This window comes from Camelus dromedarius, chromosome 20 (genome assembly GCF_036321535.1).
Source record: "Camelus dromedarius isolate mCamDro1 chromosome 20, mCamDro1.pat, whole genome shotgun sequence".
Taxonomy (NCBI): Eukaryota; Metazoa; Chordata; class Mammalia; order Artiodactyla; family Camelidae; genus Camelus; species Camelus dromedarius.
In genome coordinates this window covers 23,082,647-23,102,711 of record NC_087455.1, presented here as the reverse complement: position 1 = coordinate 23,102,711, position 20,065 = coordinate 23,082,647, and positions in this window count along the sequence as shown.

The window sequence follows — 20,065 nt, the reverse complement described above, 5'->3', positions numbered from 1 at the left end:
GCCCATCACTTCTTTGTGTTTTGTGAAAATAGTTTTGATTTTGCAGATGCTGAGAATAGGTCTTGGAACCCTGGGGGCGCTCAGACCACACACTGAGAACCACTGTCTTTAACTAAACTTTGGGGAGGCTAAACCTTCAAATGCTTCAGAAAAGTTAAAAACAAAAACAAAACAAAACACCACTTAAAAACAATTAAAAGGGTTCCACTGGATTTTGCAACAAGGACTTCATGGACAGTCTTGTTGAGGGAAGTTTGTGTTTTTTAGGTTAATGATTTTTCATTAAGTATCTACCACGTGAAGGGATGTAAAGGAAAAATACACTCTTTCCCGCTTCACTGAATGCGTTTTGTCCACTTTAAATAGAAATGCTTAAATGTATGAAGCATTAATTATGGTTGTCATCAAACCTAGAAGAGCATGTCAAATTTGTCTGACTAGGAACTAAACGTCTTTTCCTTCTTTGAATTACGGATCTAGCATGTAAAACAATTTGGCATGCCATTTATAACAGCCGGGGGTGAAGAGCAAATCCCAAGAAAAGGATAGTCAGAAATCCCATACCCACTGGCTACAATGTACAGAGGTCAAATGCAATGGCTCAATATATTAAGAACTTACTTTAAAATGATATGAATAAAAGGATGTAAGGTTATTTGGCAGATTGTAGGACATATGGGCCTTTTTACACATGTGAAGGGCAGGCAGTGTGTTAAGAACGTGACATTTCTTGAGCATCTTCTCTGGGCCTTTCTCTGATTCAGAAATATTATCCATCTCATCTTATATAAATCTTTCAAAGCCCTTGAAGCCAGCTATTATTAACCCTTCCATAAAGACCATTAACCCTATCTAAATCTATAACTTTATCTTAACATCTATCTAAAAGTGAATTTATCTAGGTTAAACAACTTGCAAAGTTGATGAGATTTTGAGTTTCTTGGTTAATGTTATCTGAATGAAATCAATTTCCTTATGAAGTATGACTTCTTCACTCACAGTGGTTGTTAAGCTTTGAATTCTATATACAGCATACTGTTCTGTAATACTGGATTACATTGTTTTAATTTATAAAACACTTTTGCAAATGTGAATTGTAAGGAAACAGGCTAAGTCAGGTAATCCTTCCTCCATCTCCCAGGTGTCGAGCACTAACTGAGCAGCTCCAGAAGCTAAGGGATCCACAATATCATGAGATGTTTAGTAAGTTAGAGACGTAGCTTGCTGTCCTCAGGTTAACGTTTCCAGCATTCACTCACAAGGCAGTAGTAATTGCTATATTATTATATTCAATCAGCACTGAATGGATTTCGGTACGTGTATCAGTGTCTGTCCACCATCTGGTACCTGTCTGATTTACTTCTAATTCTCGTTTGGCTTTAGACTGGATATTGTTTCATTTCATTATGGAACATTTCCCATCAGTGTTAAATAAATGCTCCGAGGGTTATAATGTCAAAAATCAATGATGTTTGGCAGCATTAACCCTCTGTCAGCCTTCATCACATCTATGTTACCCTCTGTTTACCTTTACGGTTGCCAGCAACTAAATTGTCATATAGGTATTTATAGCAAACTTTTGCTTTCAGATTTACTCTCAATTCATTTTTTTCTTCTGCTTGATCTAACGTTTCCTTTAAGTCCAGGATACATATGTATATATTCTTTTCTTTTCTTTTTTTCTAAAATCACTTTCCTACATGGAACATTATGGAACTGATTTCTTTTTTTGAACCCCATTTTCAGCTTTTCCAATCAGTCCAGTGTGATTTTGAGACACATCTACATTTGCTTTGTATTCCTTCCATTCATTTACCTCTTAGCTATGCCTTCTTTCATGTTTATGTTTTCATGAGAACATGATCATCTTACTCTTCTGAGGCTAATGTCCATGGCCAAATTCATATCTTCAAATTGATACCCCAGCACATATCAACAAATACATGGCATTTTCAGAGGAATGGAGTATAAAGAGAAAGTGACTGGCATTTCAGGCAGTTGGGAAGGAGTGAAAGAAATGACAGAGGCAGGAAATTGTGGGACAGGTACCGAGACAGGGAATTCACTTGATTTGATGACGCATATGTGATCAAAATTAGTATAATATTCCAAGATATTCTTTAACCTTAGTTCTTTCTGTCTTTCCCACTTTGCTTATGAAACATTTATAGGCAATCAGTTATAGGGCATGTGGGTCTTCAAGAAAGCAGAACACATAAATTTGAATAGCATGTTTTGATTATTTATTCTCATACTGAAAAATGAACACCCACACACACATGCACCAGATAATTTCTTCCCCAAATATTTATCTGCCTTTCCTGGAGTATAAGGAAATAAAAAATGAAGTGCAATGAATGTAAGATAGATGGAAAAACATTAGCTATACAAAAGTAGCAGGAGAAAATATTTGAGAAATCAATGCCGTTTATAAACTGTATACGCTCTTGATCCGAGTTTGCTTCATTAAGAGTGGAAGAAAAAATAAAGCATTTAGCATTGGTCAAGTCCCAATTAAAACCCTGTTGGGAATTTAAATGTGGGCTCCACAATATTCAAATATTGTATCTTGTGGGACTTTAGAAATAGTAAAAGTAATTTTAGGAAATAATTTCCAGAAAAATAGATTGCCTGATGTTGAAGTAATTTCTGCTAAAGGCAAGGATTAAGATAGCTACATTTCTGTTTTGAACCGCTGATACAATGGTGGGTAAAAATAAGAGTTTAAAATGGGAGTATCAGTAGGTTTCTTTAATTTTCACATTTATGGCTGTAACCAAAACGTACATGAAAATGAAACGGTGACCACATGTGGTAGCCATTTAATTACAGAAGAAAATGAGACAAAAATTACTTTCGTGTCAGGTTTCTCTCGAAAATTCCTGTTATTCATAAACTGTCACTTTAAATAAGGGACTGATTTCATAGAGTGAGGAGACCATTACTTGTTAAGCATTAAGACACACAGCTGAATGTCAATCAGTCACCACAAATTTTCAGCTTTATCTAGATTTTGACACACGCTGACAATTTCTTTTATTGTAATTCAATTCATGAGTCAAGATACTGACCAGAAAATGTTTTGAGTGAGTAATGTTGAATATTTTATTATAAAAGGGAAATGTTTTCCACAACAATCCTGGGTGGTGAGAAGAATGCTATTTCCTTACTAGTGTGAAAAACTGCATGAATGATGATAGACTTTGGGCTAATAGCACCAGATAGGAACCATCAAAATTGGATTTAGCACTTCTATTTTTCAAGTCCAATATACCTGTGAAATTTTAAATCAAAAGTGCAGAAGTTCTATAATCATTGTTCATATGACTTAGTGAAGGGAAGCATTTTACATACATAACAAACATCATTTGCTGAATACCTATTATGTGCTATGATGTTATATGCACAATATGATATTACTGATCCTCAAAATAATCCTGCCAGGTAGGTATTATTTAAATTTTACAAGTAAGAAAATTGAGACCCAAAGCCTTTCACGAACTTGTCCAAGTTAGCACTAGACGTACAAGCAAAGCTGAGATTCATTATCAGGTCTGGTCTGAAGTTTCCAGCCATGATGTTTCTTTTCCCCCAAATCCCACACTGCCTTTCAAAGTTGGCTGTATAATCCAAACCCACTAATATTTACAATTAAATCTATTTAACTCTATTAACTATATTCACAAGTGGTTAAGATGTCTTTGCCTTGGAATTTAATCAATCACAAGAGGTACTTTTAATATTAAATGGGAAAGCAAATAGGATTATTCCTTAATTAAGCCATTATTGCCCAGAAGCAACAAAGAACAACTGGGTTGTAAATTTCTTAAGGATTAACCCTGTTTTGTCTATTGTACACTAAATAACCATTTGAAGTTTGTGTATGTGTGTTTGTGTAAATGAAATTTCAAAGACCTTGTTCTGTTACCTTCCTGGGAAGAAGATAAGCTTAGGTACAAATCAAAATTGCATCATGGCTCCTAAGTAGGAAACAATAATGTAGAATATACTTGGAATCACTGACTAACTATATCCACGAAGAATCACAGGTGGTAGGGAGTCTCATGGGACAGCGAGGCAGTGGGAAGGAATCGCACAGCCTGGAGGGAGCACAATCCAGTTGATCTGGAATTCCCCCTGTAACCATTGTACAACATTCATCAGTGGTGAAGTGGAGGGCTTTTAATTGGGGGTAACATAACAAATATTTATAAAACCACTTCCTTTGAAAAATGAGGAAAGGATGATTCCTGAAATGGAGAAACAAGCTCTTCTCACAAGGCTGATCAGAGTATGTATCACAGAACTGTGGGTCAGACATGCGGAGACATTATTTCTGTCTGTTCTAAGCTCTGTTCTTTTGTGATAAAAGGCACATGGCATTTGGGAAGTGAATAAAAATTCTAATTTTTCTTCACTTCAAGTTCTATTTTACTCAGTTTTGTCGTGCAGAGTTAGAGGGCAACGTGCCTGCCATTATGAGCCTCATTTTCTAGAGAAGTGAATCCTTACATCATAATGAAAGGAGCCCAGGTTCAGTGATATTTTTTTAAGCTTGAGATATTAACACAAGCACGATAACACCAAAATTAATCAAGGCAGTTAGAACTGAGACAAAATAGAGTGTGGAATTTCAGTGGCAATGAGAATGGTGAGGGGCTTTTTCAAATAATAAAGTATTTTGATTAAACAGTGTCTGAAAGGAGTAACCACTCTCCCTCTCTGGTCTGAAATGATGGTGTCATTATTAACATCTTCATTTGTTTCCACCCTCAATATCAAATCAGTCACCAAGTTTTGCTGATTTTTCACATTTTCTTCCTTTCAACTCCCACCGTATATTGAGGTTTTGAACAACAGAAACTTACTGTCTTACAGTTGTGCAAGTCAGGAGTCTGCAGTGGGCCTTACTGGGCTAAAACAGAGGTGTCAGAAGGGCTGCACTCTTTCTGGAGTTCTAGGCAAGAGACAGTTCTCTTTACTTTTCCCTCTTCTAGAGGCTGTTTGGATTCTTTGGCTCATGGCTCATTCCTCTCTTTTAAAATCAGCAAGTAGGTTATATAAATCTCTCTGCTGACTCTGACACATATGCCTCCTTTCACTTTTATAAGGAACCCTGTAGGGCCACCCAAATTATCCAGAATAATCTCCCCACCTCTAGATGCATAACATAATCACATCTGCAAAACTCTTTTTGCCGCATAAGGTAACACAGCCGTGAGACATGGACATCATTGAAGGCCTTTGTCCTGCCTTTCATAGATTTGAGGGCCACCATCTGCCCTCAAAGATTCACATTTTTAACACATGCAAATTGCATTCACTCTATTGCAATATCCCTAAAGGTCTAAGATATTTCTTTAGCTTTCTGTACCCCTCAATTGCCATTTTAAACCCCATCTCCTTTGTAACCTGTTCTAACAATTTAACTAAGTCCTACAACATTTAATACCTGTACCGTTCACTTGGCCAACAACCATAACTATTTTGTGATTGTTAAAGGTACGTCATAGGTTTATTTCTTCATTGCATTGCCATATAAACATTACAAGGGTCTTATTTTTCCAACAGATTATATATTTGTTAAGGATTAATAGACTGTACTGCCTAACATACATTAAATAACCATTTGGAATTGGGGTGTGTGTGTGCATAAATAAAAATTCAAAAATCTTGTTTTAGGATAACAACCAAAGAATGTGGCATTAGTTCCAAGGCAATAAGTAATTTGTACCTTCATTTATTGTAGTTTATTTTTATAGATGCCATAAATTGAATTGTTATAAGAATCTTATAAATTGAAGTTGGCTCTTGCCATCCTAACATGATTTTCTCCATCAAAAAACCATTCTGATGTGTCTTTCATAACAGCACACAGTTCACTTGAGCTCATAGGGTATCAACAGGAAAGCAAAAATATTTTTGGCATTAGACAAAAATCATTTAAATTAATCTTCCGCAGACCACAACATGAAATTTCATTCAGTGCCCTTTACAGCAGTGATTCTCTAATCATGGCCATGACCTTTCATTAAATGTTTTCTGCGTTCACCGATCACTGACATAATTCCATCAATGTCTAAAGGTGATTTAAGAAAGAAAATAAATTGCATATGTAAAGCCTGTAAGCGGATAAATGTTAGCCTCCAAAGTGTGGGTTTGAACTTTTGTTCTTAATCTTTGTGTGAAAGAATAAACATCTCAGAGTAAGATTTCTCCATTCTAAAAACATGTGTTGGGTGCTTAATATATGGAAAACATTTACATGTGCTAGTAGGCATAAATTCATAGACGATTTTTCAAAGAACATACTTATGTAGGAGAGATAAATGTTTACATAAGTATTTAAAATACATTACAGTGTTTAAACATTATTATACAGATAAGATAAATGATCCTCAGAGTCCCAGCAAGAAAGCAGAAGGGAATGAAAATTGGATCATTTAAAAGAGTTTAATAGGCTTTGGGATCTGCCGGCCCCAGTGCAGACATGGCCAAGCGAAGAACCACACCACACACAACCAGTCCCGAAAATGGCACAGAAACGGCATCAAAAAATCCTGACCACACGATATGAATCTCTTAAGGGGTGAACCCCAAGTGCCTGAGGAATATGTGCTTTGCCAGGAAGCACAACAAGAAGGGCCTGAGGAGGATGCAGGCCAGCACCACCAAGGCCGTGAGCACACCTGCCGAGGCCATCAGGGCTCTCGGAAAGCCCAAGGAGGTCAAGCCGAAGATCTCATGGGCAGCAACCGCAGGCTCAGTCGACTTGCCTCCATTGCTCACCCCAAGCTCAGGAAACGTGCTTGTGCCCACATCACAGAGGATCTCAGGCTCTGCCAGCCAGAGGCCAAGGACAAGGCTCAGACCAAGGCCGCAGCTTTAGCTGCAGCTCTGGCTCTGGCTCTGGCTCTGGCTCAGGCTCCCAAAGGCACCCAGCTCCCCGCCAAAGGCTCCAGAGTAGAGGCCTTCATCTGTTGACGTGAAGATAGAAGGACTGGTGTGACCCCTGGGCTGCTGTCTGCACGGGGAAAGAGGAAAGAGAGTTGGGAGGATTTCGTGTAGGAAGGGGTAAGACAAAAGGGATATGGAAGGCGGGACAGAAAAATAAGAGCAAAAGGAGGAGAAGGAGAAAGATGGAGAAGAGAAGAAGGAGAGGAAAGACAAGGAGACAGAGACAGAAGAGGAAGAGGAGGAGGTGGAGGGGGTGGTGCCTGGAGTGCAAAGATCAGGAACTTTGGAAGAAGGTATGTTTTTGGATCAAATCAGGAATTCTCATTTACCAGCTTGAAGAATTTTCACTTTAAAAATAGTATGATAATCAAAATCTATGAAGAGTAGATGTGATTTCATACGTGATAGGTCTGAGCATGTGAAAGGCAGCGGATAGCTGCTAATTTCCCTTCCCCTTACTTACTTTCTTTTCTTTTCTTTTTTTTTTTTTTGAGCCACCACGTGGAATTATTGATTCTGAATTTAGCACTGACATTGCTACTGATCTGATGTGGAATACATTATAGCATCCACATCAGTTGCAAAACCAGCATTTACAATTTAATTCAGGCTCCTTTTTTTTGGGGGGTATTTGAGTCTAAGTTTGTGGGAAATGAAACCCTAGCATCAGAATCAACAAAGGGCCATTTGAAATAACCACCCCTAAGCTAACATCAAGTAGTAATAGAGTTAATTACAGAAATTAAATTCAAGAAAAATAGAGGTTATTATTAAAAGGTACACTACCTTATCTAAAGAAGAAAGAAAAAAGGCAAGAATGACTGGTGTTTTGCAGAACACTTTGTGCTAAAATTCGCCTTCTCAGTTCTTAAACAATGATGAGCACAGCAACGGTGGGCAGACCAGATGGTTCCCTGGGTGATGCTGCGTAGTTGCTCTAGATACTGCCTCCGAGGGCACACGAGGGAGAGGGTTGTGTTCCTTCCGTGCTCCCGCTTTCTTTTGAGCTGTTAGCTGAATCATAAGTAGAGCACGTTCAGTGTAGTGTCATGATCCGGCTTTTTTTTGCAGTTCACCTGACTCACCAAAGATTGATTTTCTAAATAAAAAGTGTCATTATAAAATATAGTCATTACCTTTATTTTCCTAGCTACCAATAGATTTTATTAAGTAAGCATTTTACAATGTATTCTTAGAGTCAAACATGTTTTTTTGTAGATGAAATGTCTCACATCTGATATTAACTTCACTTGGTGAGAAGCTGCAAAATGCAGTGTTATTTTTAAAGATGGTCAATTTTAACTTTTGCTGCTGAGAATAAAAGTACTTGAGTATGTTGATAGTAGTTGTATTTTGCATCAAAATCATTTTAAACATACCATCAGTTTTTTTTTATGTAGTAGACTATTTCTACATGTGTTCTTAATACTGTCTTCCCCTTTGAGAATTTACAGTCTTATGTTAATAAAAATATGGGCTATCTAGTTTGGTTATTATTCTTTAATCAAGAAATAAACTTAAGGTCTCTGTATCATTTTGCATTTAAATAATCACTGAGAAATTGGCTAGAGCAAAAAAATTAACTACAGTATATTCTCTGTGGCCTTATGCTGACATGTCCCATCCCTTGGAGATGTGGGGTCCAGCATCTTAAACATTTGCAGGCAGATATGATTCTAACTACTTTATTGCTTTAGATTTTTAACAATCTTCATACTCATGTTCTGTGTCACTTTTAGTGCCTTAAATTTATTTAGACACTTATCGTTTGAGAGGATGCACTGAATGCAAGTTGATTTCTAAACTGCCTTTATTCTAACAAAAAGACAAAAAGCATACAGTAGAGAAGGTCAGTGTTGCTATTCCCTGTGAAGTGTTGTTATTCTAGTCAGAGTCATATTTTAGAAATTAAATGCTCCTTCAGGCTTCACAGCTCACTGGACATTTCTGTGAACAAAAGAGGACAATTACAAGCTGTTGTTAAGGCAGTGTGAGTGTCCGCATCAATACAACTCTTTAAGATTAAGTGACGTGGGTCAAAGACCCTGGTGGCGAATGCACGTTAACAGTATTGACTTCTCGGTTAACACTGTCCTCGACGTGGCGTGAAAGGAGTAACCCAGATGCAAAAGACTATGACAAGTTCTCAAGTCTCACAGACACCTCGTTCCATAATCTGTGTCTGTCGACCCTGATGGTCCTTGATGTTTCTTTCACAAGGACCCTCTGATATCAGTGTGGTAGATAAGCCTTTGAGAATTAGGGTATTAGGATATAAGCTATTCAGGACCTGGGATGATGTGCTTGGAAGATGAAACACTTTAATTTCACAAGAATCAAAAGCTGAGACTCATAAACAGAAAAAGAACAGGTGGAGATCAAGTCCAGATGAATAAACACCCATATAAAGAGGAAACTGGGAAAAACACCCGGGGCTGGGGTGGGGGGGCTGCTGCCCTTCTTAGCAGTTTGCTCTAAAGTTTCTCAATACTTCATCTTTAATGACGCATTTCAAAATTCTATATAATTATTAAAATTGCAATATTTAACTAGATAATTGTGTATGGGTTTTTCATTGAAAATCCAAAGTGGCTTGCTTCTGAAGAAGGAAAGAAGTGTACACACAGTTTTGAAGACCTAAAGTAGAGTCCACTTTATGACATTCTCTCCTTGAGGACTGTTCTTATTTCTGATGTCTCTTCTTATTTTTTAAAATGCTCTTCAGATTCTTCTTCTCTGTTCTTCTTCCTCAGCTAGTCCGTTGTCTTATGTGATTCTCCAAAATTTAAACCAATGCAACAGTTTATTTAAAGTAGGCTATCTGTTATGAAATAATTCAAATATAATTAAAAATATAATAAATGGTAAAATAAGCTTGATATACCTATCACCTATATCCATAACAATTTTAATATTTTGATATTTGCTATGTGTTATATATAATATATTCTATATTCTATATATATTTACTGAAGCATTTCATAATTCATTACAAAGATGGTGCTAATTCATCCCCAAGTACTTTAACAACTTTCAACATAAAGTGACTCACTTTTATAACCATACACTTATAAGAGTTTAATAAAATTAAAAATAATTTTCTAAAGTTATCTAATGAACACTTCATAGTTAAATTTCTTCCGTAGTCCCCAAAATGTATTTTATTTTTGGAGAAGTCAGATCCAAACAAACATGCACTTCATTATGATTACTTTTCAATCTTCCTTTTTTCCTCCGGTAAAGATGTCTGTTGGAGGGAGCAGGTGTGTTGTACCTTAGGATGCTCCACACTCTGAAGTTGTCTCATTTGTCTTCTGATGACGTCATTGAGCTTATTTTTCTGCTTGTTGTGTCTCAGTGTTATTAATCCTGCATAACCTCTTAAATATTCTGCTTGTCTCAGATATTTCTCCATGAAATGATCTTCCACAGTGAAGACAACATTTTTGTTAAGAAACACAGACCTGATTATCCCATTTTTCTTCACAACAGAGTAATATCCAGACTCCTTAGTACTATCTTCAAGACTCTTCACAGTCTGGCTTTTATATTCTTTCCATCATGGACGATTTTGCTTCCCTATCAGTAGCTCCCCAGCGGAGGCTGACTCCCTACCGGGAAAAGCCATGTTAGGTCAGACCATGAGGTAGGATAAAAATAATAATTACGTTTTTTTAAAAAGCTGTTTTATAAAATAGGAAATTTCTATCATGGTTAGAAGTAAAGTTTTCCCCAAGAGTCTGTATAAAGTTTCTGATTCAGATTGGAGATTCCTGGTGAAAAAGATCAAATTTCAATTTCAGGATTTTTTTTTTAGTCAAACTCACCATTTTACAGGTGATCATTAAAATAAAAATAACCCTCCACTTCTCATCTGATTTCTGTTTGGTCTTGCCACGTGTAAAATTTTGTCTTTTATCTAACTGTAATTTAGTCAATAATATTTTTACCTTGTACCAGACCCTGTGGTGAATGTATCTTAGTTTTTGGTTTTTTTGGTGAGGTCATAAGCATAAGTTATTTCTATCTTCACACCTACTCATAAGAAACCTTACATAAACTCCCTTTGAGTTTTTAACCTCAACTCTCATGTCTGAATTAATCTTTATATCTATAGTAACTTCCATTATTAATTTATTATGAACTTTACATCCAGTGACCATATTATTTTAATTGATCTAATTTTAAAAATAATTAATTAGGTAATTAATTAATTTTAACATCTTTCTCTTCATCCAAAATTGGCTCATAAATCTCCTGGATTTATTCTAGAAAATGCTTTTCCAAGAGCCTGACCAAAGATTCTCATTTCTATAAGATTCTCATTTCTGTGATAGACTGACCTGTCCCTTGATGAGACTTGATATATTCTATCCTAGATTTATAATATAATATGTATCCTATTCTTGGAAAATTATCTTTTTTTTCAAAATCAATATACACTATTCTGATGGCATTCTTTTCTTTTCCCAAACTCATGATTCTATGCTTTATTTTAAATGATATTCTCATTGAAAACCTATATTAATTCCTAATGATTATCTTATGCTTGCTAAATAAATGTTCAAAACCTAGCTTCTCAATCTTTAGAGTTTTGCTGAAGACCTCCAGTTTAAATAATTTGTTAGTTACTTTTTCTCTAGTCCACCAAACCTAGTCTCACTTCCATCTGAAAATAAATTGAAGGTATATTTTTGGGGTTAATTAATTTAAAAATATTCTATTATCTAAGCAATTCTCTCTAAGTATAGTTTATTTAACAATCCTGTACTGTCTTAGGATTGGAAAGTATTGATAAACAATGACAGGACAGGATGAATCATAAAGACAAATGGATTGCTCAAAGTCACTCATTGATGTAAAAATAATAAAACTGGATAGGCTACAGAAAAAGTATTAATAAAATTTTATGTTTCTCATTTCAGTATCCTATTCGCAAATAAGAAAGTAAGTCATAATAATGTTTAGAAGATAAATATTTTCTCTTATTCACAGTAGCATTACATTCTTCTTTAGTATATAACTAAATCAAATGAATATTCATATAAAAAAGAAAATAAACTTTTACAAAGTTAGGCACCTTCATTTCTCTACTTTTATCCTTATTATAACCTAAAAACAAATAACTAACTGAAAGTAGACATACTTATTTTATGTAGGTCCTACAACTTTGCATTTGGGTAGACTTTTGGGGGAAAAGAAGTAGGTTCTCATTTTATATATATGATATAAACATATATAATTTATACATTTGAACATATGAACATATATAATTTATACATTTATACTCAATATATATGTATACATATACTATATATCAACATGTCCGTTTCTACTGAGGAGAGTCACTGTATTTTTCTATGTGAATTGGATCATCATATGATCTGTTTCACTTCAGAATAAACAGATTTCTCATTTTAGTCTGTCCTGCAGTTAATTCATGCATGAGAATTCATACCAATTCCAAAAGAAAGTTTTAGCAGGTTGAGGAATAGACTTCTAATGTACACACTGAAAATACTTAAAATTCCATCACCAAGGAAAATGTTTGTAACTTGTATAATTGATATGATCAGATTTTACACTTCAGAAATAGCACGTCTAAGTGTTGGTATAGAATATGAGACAATGATAATACAAGCCAGCCAAATGCCAATACTTTCTAAATTCTCTTTCCTTATTATTATTAATATATTTCCCAGCCAGTTAAATGAAGTTATTCAGCCACAGGTCAATTCATTTCACTAATGGACTGTTCTTAATGCATTTAAAAATATTTAGGCATTGAAATTGATTTGGTGAAGAAAATTATATTGCCATGAAATATCTTGGTAATACATTTATGATTTAAAGCTTCACTGACTGACAGAGATTTACTTGTCGTTTTCCTTCTGTAATCTGAAATCTAGCATTCAAAGGTATATTGTTTTTTACGTGATGACAATGACCAATAGTAGTTGTTAAATGAAATCTACACAAATCTCAGAATTTTGTCAAATCAATCTAATGATCTTTGTGTGTTTAGGAAAGCTTTGTATGGAGTTTTGCTTTTTTCTAAATCTGCTAACTGAACTATGCACAAACACATACAGTCTGATGATAACCTATTACCTTTATTAGTTTATTTTCCATTACTGTTTGTCAACATTTTATAAGAATAAATTATTCAGATCTTCTAATTAAGATGTGAAGAGAATGGTATTTAAATGTAATCCATTCACTGAACTATTTTATCTTGAATTATTTCCATTTAACTTAGTGTAATACATGTGAATATATATCCTTATGATTAAACTGATAGAAATCAGAAAAAAATATATTGTAGAGTACTCCAAAATGAACTTTAGACTTGGGGTTCACACCTACAGAAATATTTTCTTTGTACTAATAGTTTAATATATTTGAGACTCAGTATTATTTTAATCTCTAGTGTGATTTCTATTTAGTACTTGAATACTATGGCAATAAAGTACAGATGGTGAACTGTTAATATATGTGAGATTCCTGAAGAGTTTATTTAACTCAAATTATTTATATTCCTTAAAGCAAATAAATGTCACCCTTTAAGTTTCAGACACGAGAAACTGAAAATAACAACCGAACTTTAGCTAGTATATTCCTTAACATTCAATGTCCTTGGAAAGCTAGGATGAAAAGTCAGCGAGCTGAGGACAATGCCTGAATCCTTGCTCAGTCTTCCATGCATTAGGATGATAATAATACCAGGACCTCAACAAGCTTATTCCAGCTTTAAGGCTTTGAAAAGCCATTTATTCTGTCTAGAATGAACATGGTGATGGTGGTGGTGATACTTAAAACTAAGATAGTGTTTGCTACAGTTAAATACTAATAAAAACTTTTTACAAATTAAATCATTTAACAATCATAACTATAACATAGCTGTTACTATGATATCCACTTTACAGAGGAGGAAATTGATGAACAAAGACATGAAATGGCTCGCCTACAGTCACAGCTGGTATGTACTAGAGCCAGTTTTCAAATACAAAAAGTCTAGATCCCATGTTTATATCATTCCCCTTTACTGTTTCTCATAACTGGAAATACTCACTTTGCCAACTTAGAGCTCTGCTGAAATATCACTGGCTCAGAGAGGCTTCCCATACCAACCAGTCTAAACTGGTCTCACAGCATCACCTTTCCCACTTCCATCACCATCGATTCCACTATCTTCTTTTCTTTTGTTCATTCTTTATAGCACTCAACGCTATTTAAATCTATCTGTCTGTGTATCTCTCTATCTATCCACTCTCCCCCTCCATATTGTAAACTCCTTGAGCAAAGAAACATTGTCAGTCTTGTTCAGCATCTTATTTCCAGTATCACTGACTGGCACATTATAGATAGTTCTTAAACAGCTGTTCAAGAATTCATATAATTGAGTAAATAATTGTTATATTTGTAGAATTAATTGGATTTTTGTAAGAATTGCATACCATGGAGCATTTCAAAATCAAAGGATTTAGAATTAGCCAAAACTAGGTTTGAGTTTCAACTCTGTCACCTTGGAGATGCATGATCTTTTACTAACTACTGATATTCTTTACGCTTAACTCTTTAAAATTTAAATAGTAATAGTTATCTACATTATATACTTAATTTGAGGCTTAAATACAATGGTATTTGCAAACTGACAGTTTTTCTTATCTAAGAGTTACTGAAATGTCTGCTGTACATATTATGCAAAGAGTGACTTACTTGGAATGGAAAGAAGGTGGAGCATGAAGATTATCCATGATTGAGGCAAGATCAGATTGATAACAAGAAAAAGCTTAGCATCAAACTAAGTCAGAACTAGAATTGGAAGTTTACCCAATGACCACACTCTATTAATATCTGTTAGTTTCTAGAGGCCCAACTCCTTTATTCCTTTCTGGGGTTTAGTCAAATAAAGAGAAACACACTGGTGTCAGAAAGACGGTGATTACAACTGGAGTATGCAACTGAGATGGGGATCCCAGGGCTTTCCTTGTACTTCCCAAAAAGTCCATTAGAAAACACATCCTCCCACTCACAAGCCCATTAGAAAACTTATCCCTCCACTAAATGCTGCAGAAGTGGCTTTGCAGTGGCAGGGTTGGACCTGGAAAATTGTCATGTGAATGAGGAGAGACTGTGTGTCTTCTCCAGCCCAGAAGATTTGAAAGAGACAGAAGGAACAAGAGAGAGAAAGAAGCAGGTCCTGTTTCTTTTCTTAAACTCATGTATCACATTGACCACGTCTTTGTTTTAGAGAAGCCCCGAGGTGGGAGAGGGAGAGAGGACAGTCTTTCCATTCTAGTTATTTCCAAGTGGTAGGTGAGAGTGGTTCTCTAACAATTATTTATTATCACCAACATTAATGTCTTAGTTAAGTGAACTACACTGTGGTTCATTACCAAGTGTTTGGCTTGTTTTTCTCAACTAAGTTACTCCAGAAAATATTTAAAATAAATGAATCTGATAAATTATTTTTTAAGAAGAGCAAACTACCTGGTCAAGATGGATCCCCAGTCAATATTTCAGGCAACCAGGCTGAGGGATAAGCAGCACCCATTCCAGAACATTTCCTGGGCAAGGGCTGTTGGTGTTTCATGTATCACACATTCTGGAGACAAAAATGGCTGCTGGAGTGGAACCAGCACTAACTACTGAATACACTTTTATCCTTGGTACAAGGAAATGGGATGACATAAAGATCTTCTCCAGGAGATAAACATTTTCACCTTTAATAAAAGACTCACATTTATAGACTCTCTGGGAACTTCAATGTGCTGACTGATAAGGACATTCTGTTTAAAAGCATCTTCAACATTTTTACTGCCTTATCATCAGAGTACATGTGAATGGAGTGTGCAGTATATTTTATACGGAATGTTGAAGTGGTCCCTCATCTCTTTGACTAATTAGACATGAGTTGTTAGTTCTTTTTATTATTTTTGAAACTGCTCACATTACTGTAGTAGATTTTGCGTAATTTATCTAGTTCCACACATTTGAAAACTCTCTGTACCAGCAAGGGCATTCACTGCTCACTGCCAATCTGTTACTGGTCTATTACCATCTCAGGCTGAAGTATCTTACAGAATGATCTGTTTGTTTAAACAATGAATCTTTTCATGAAAAAAGATTTTTCATGTTTTAATTATTAATATTTATATTAAAATATTATATTAAAATTTAATTGATAAAAATAAACATTAAAAATGTACACATCATTGATCTTGTAAGCTTGCCTCATTATTTTAAAAGCAGAATTTTATTAGTGGCTCCTAGTTTTAAGTCACCTTCTCCAAAAAGTGTACTAAGACTTAGACTACTTTTTATTTATTTTTAGTAAAATTAAATTGTATCAACATAAGATTGCAGTGGTATAAGTTACAAACAGGCTTTCTTCGTTTTGCACAATGCCATGTGAACCGCAACCCTTGCTTATTGGAATCATTTGTTCACTTCGTACAGGTCCTTGTGACTGAGGCATGCAAAACAAGGACACAATTCCAATATGTCTCAGTTTCAGTTAACACTGTGCTTTGCAGAACAATGACTGTAATTTTAACAATGCAATTCTCCTCTTTAATTCAGTAAGTTGAGCACAGTCAAATGTTTTTTATTACTAAGCCTTGGAAAATACTTTATTGATGAATTCTCAAATTTGCTAACATTAGATAGCACATTTAATATTTATAGTGAATAACTCATATACTTTTCATTAACCTTTTTTCTTCAAAGTGGTAAATATAATCAGCACTGGCATAGTGTTACTACCGTATGTTACAATGGTCACCCTCGATTTTGAACTATAATTGATATAGGAGATCTTATCTTTGGTTTTGTTCCCATGACGTGTATATTTCTCCTCTAAAATTCTTAAACTTGTCTTGAAAACAACTTGTAGAATATTTAGCACCTCTAGCATATTATAATTTTTCAAAATTATATCCTATTTTCAGAAGGATAAAATAAAAAAACAAGGAAAATTGTAGTTTAATTTAAAAACAAAAATAATCATTTAAAAATAGTTTTAAATAATAAAATCTTGTAATTTTAAACAACTCAAGTATTTTAATTTTTACACATGGTGTTACACAAACACAGTCTTTATACAGTTATGCTGGTATTGCTTATATATTTTTAAAATTTAATAGGTCTAATGCATCTCCCTTGTTTTTGCAATGGTCTTCATATTTTAGAGTTTGATGATTTCACAACTTCCTATCTGGACCACAATTTGTTATTAATCTCTACTTCTGCCATCGCAATGAGAAAAACATACCTCAGCTAACCTGTTGTTCAAGGAGGCTTAAGCAGACCTGAGCCCACCTGTCAGTGAGAAGCCAAGCCCAGTCAGACCTGTGTCCTGAAGCAAAGCTGCTCAGCTAAGCTCGGTCTAGATTAGCCGCCTTCAGACAAGCTCAGTGTTGCTTTGCACTGATACTGACTGACACATTGTCAAAACCAGGACTTTTGGAAGCAGTTTTTGTTTCTGTAAGAATCATAGCCAATACTTATTTCTTAAACTCAGCATCTCAGCCGTACATATTTCTCCTTCAGTTTCTCAAAGGACGGTGTCCTATAATTGCTACTCAGCGTGCTTAACCAAGAAAAATGGACAGGGGCATTAGTGAAACAAAACAAAGCCTCAAACTAGAAAAGCAAATGTAGATAGACTTCATATAACTTATACAGTCCCAAAGACATTTGAAAACTCTTATTATCAACCATTCTAAATGATACAGGTTTGCTGTGATCTTAAGTTTTGATTTTATATAATAATTCAACAAGCAGTATAGTGCTTGAGCCAATACTGGATATTCAAAAAAATGAATTGAGCTGAATTGATTCTTTTGTTTGAACCAAACATTTAAGAAATTATTTTGTTTCCAGAAAAATGACAAGAGCTCTGTAAATGCAAAACAATACAATGGCACTGTTTTCAGATTTCAGATGAGTCTAATCAAGTGATACTTCGTTCTTTCATCTGTATCTTCGCCATCCATGGCTAATGGTTTCTTAGGACCTCTTTAACAGAAAAAAAAAAAGAAACAGCCACAATAGTCACATTCTTTGTTCTTTCTAACTTATCTTTCATAGTACTTGCAGAATTATCCTTTGAAACAAAACTCTGAGACTGTCAGTCCTTTGCTTAAAAATCCTGTGTAACTTTGGCACCATCTTAATATCTTTGTGTCTCAGTGTCCTCATTTTTAAGGTGGAAATGGTAATAATAAAGATACTTTATAGAGTTGTGATTAGGATTAAATGAGTTAAATATGACAAGTACTAAAAATGATTTGCTATGTAATTAAAGAGCTACTAGTGAAAGGACTCGTTATTGAGAACATGTTGTAAAGCTTGTTCTCATAGCTTCAGGGAAAGCTCAGTGCCCCAGCCCCTCAAAAATTCATATTTCCAAGCTTTACACAATTTCAGATTCAACTATTTATTTATTTAGACATATGTGAATACAGCCAACCTTTATTTTTCAAGAGCTGATTGTATGTCAGTGTTGTGGTATGTACTTTCACATACATGTTAAATTAATTAAAAAGGAGGCAGACTGAGGTGGCTCTAATGCTACTGAAGCAAACCAGTGAATGCCTCACGGTTAGAAATCAAAACCTAAGGACAATCAATCACAGTCAACTAGACTTTAAGGTATTTTAGCCAAGGAATAATTTCCTTGCTTTGCTTCTGAGTTTCTTCTATAAAGTCTTTCCTGAGCCACAGTTGGTGGAATGCTCCTTATCACTTGAAGTTTGGTGCTGCCTGATTCAAATTGATTTTTGCTCAAACTCTTAAAATTTTTAATGTGGCACAGTGTATCTTTTAACACATGTTATCTCAATAATCTTCAAAATAACTGTTATACCATACTGCTGATGAAAACATGGGGCCTCAAAAAGGTAAAGTTTTTCATAGCTTGAGATAAATATCTCAATTGCCACCAAGAAGAGGAAGAATCAGATGAAGGAAAACAAGAATAAAAGACAAGGAAAAGGAGGAGGAAGAGGACCAGGGAACAGTGGAAGTAGGAGGAGAGGGAGGGGGAGGGAGAGAGGAAGGGAGAGAGGGGGATAAGGGGACAGGGAGCGGGAAGGGGGATGACAAGAGGACGTGAAGGTGGAGGAAGAGGAGGATTATGTGGAAGAGAAAAGAACTGTGGGTAACCTAGAGATGGATAAAGTAGCAATAGAAACAGATGAGTGTGACTATAGAAATACCTGGAATCATGTTGGTTGGCCTCTCCTTCATGCAGAAGAACAGGGTTCTTCTACTGCTTAGCGATCCCAGCACGCGGTATGCTGCTTTCCCTGGGACTTGATGTCCTACCCCTCGTCCCCATGCTCTCTGCACCCAACTACACTGGCCTCCGCGCTACTCCCGAACATGCCAAGCAAACTTTCCTCCCGAGGCCTTTGCATCTGCGACTCCCTCTGCATGGACCCCTCTCCCCAGACGCCCGCATCCGGGTTGTTCTCTCACTTCCGCACTGCTCACGTGTCACGTGCACAGAAGGCCCCATGTGCACTTCACTACGGGTTGTGCACACACACTCTCCTGTTTTTATCCCCCTGTACCGCCTTCATTTTCATAGCACGAATTGTCATCTAACGTAATGATTGTAAAAATTGTTCCCTGTCAGTCCTCCCACAGTGAGCTACTAGAGGGGAGTGGTTTTGTTGTGTTTACTACTTTCTCTGCAACATTTAGAATTCCTTATTTATAGTACGTGCTCGATTCTTTTTTTGTTCCAAGAAATACTCTTATTTCATGCTAAGCATTGTGCTTAGTGCTTTACATATATTATCTCACTTAGTTCTCACCCAAAATTTTTGTTAAATGCTACTGTTATTTGCATTTTACCTAGGTGAAACCAAGTCACAGAGATGTTACCTGTTCTGCTCAAACCTCGTAGCTAGTAAGTGTTGGATCAGGTTACCTCAGCTCAGTCCATTGCTAGTAGACACTGCACTGTGTGGATCAATATCGAACAGGTAAGTTGCCAAACTGGATTTAAATCAGTTTAACTCCAAAGCCAGTCTGACTCAATATTCCTTTCTAGATGTTGTGATAAAATGTCCTTAGACATTTTTTCCTTTAATAA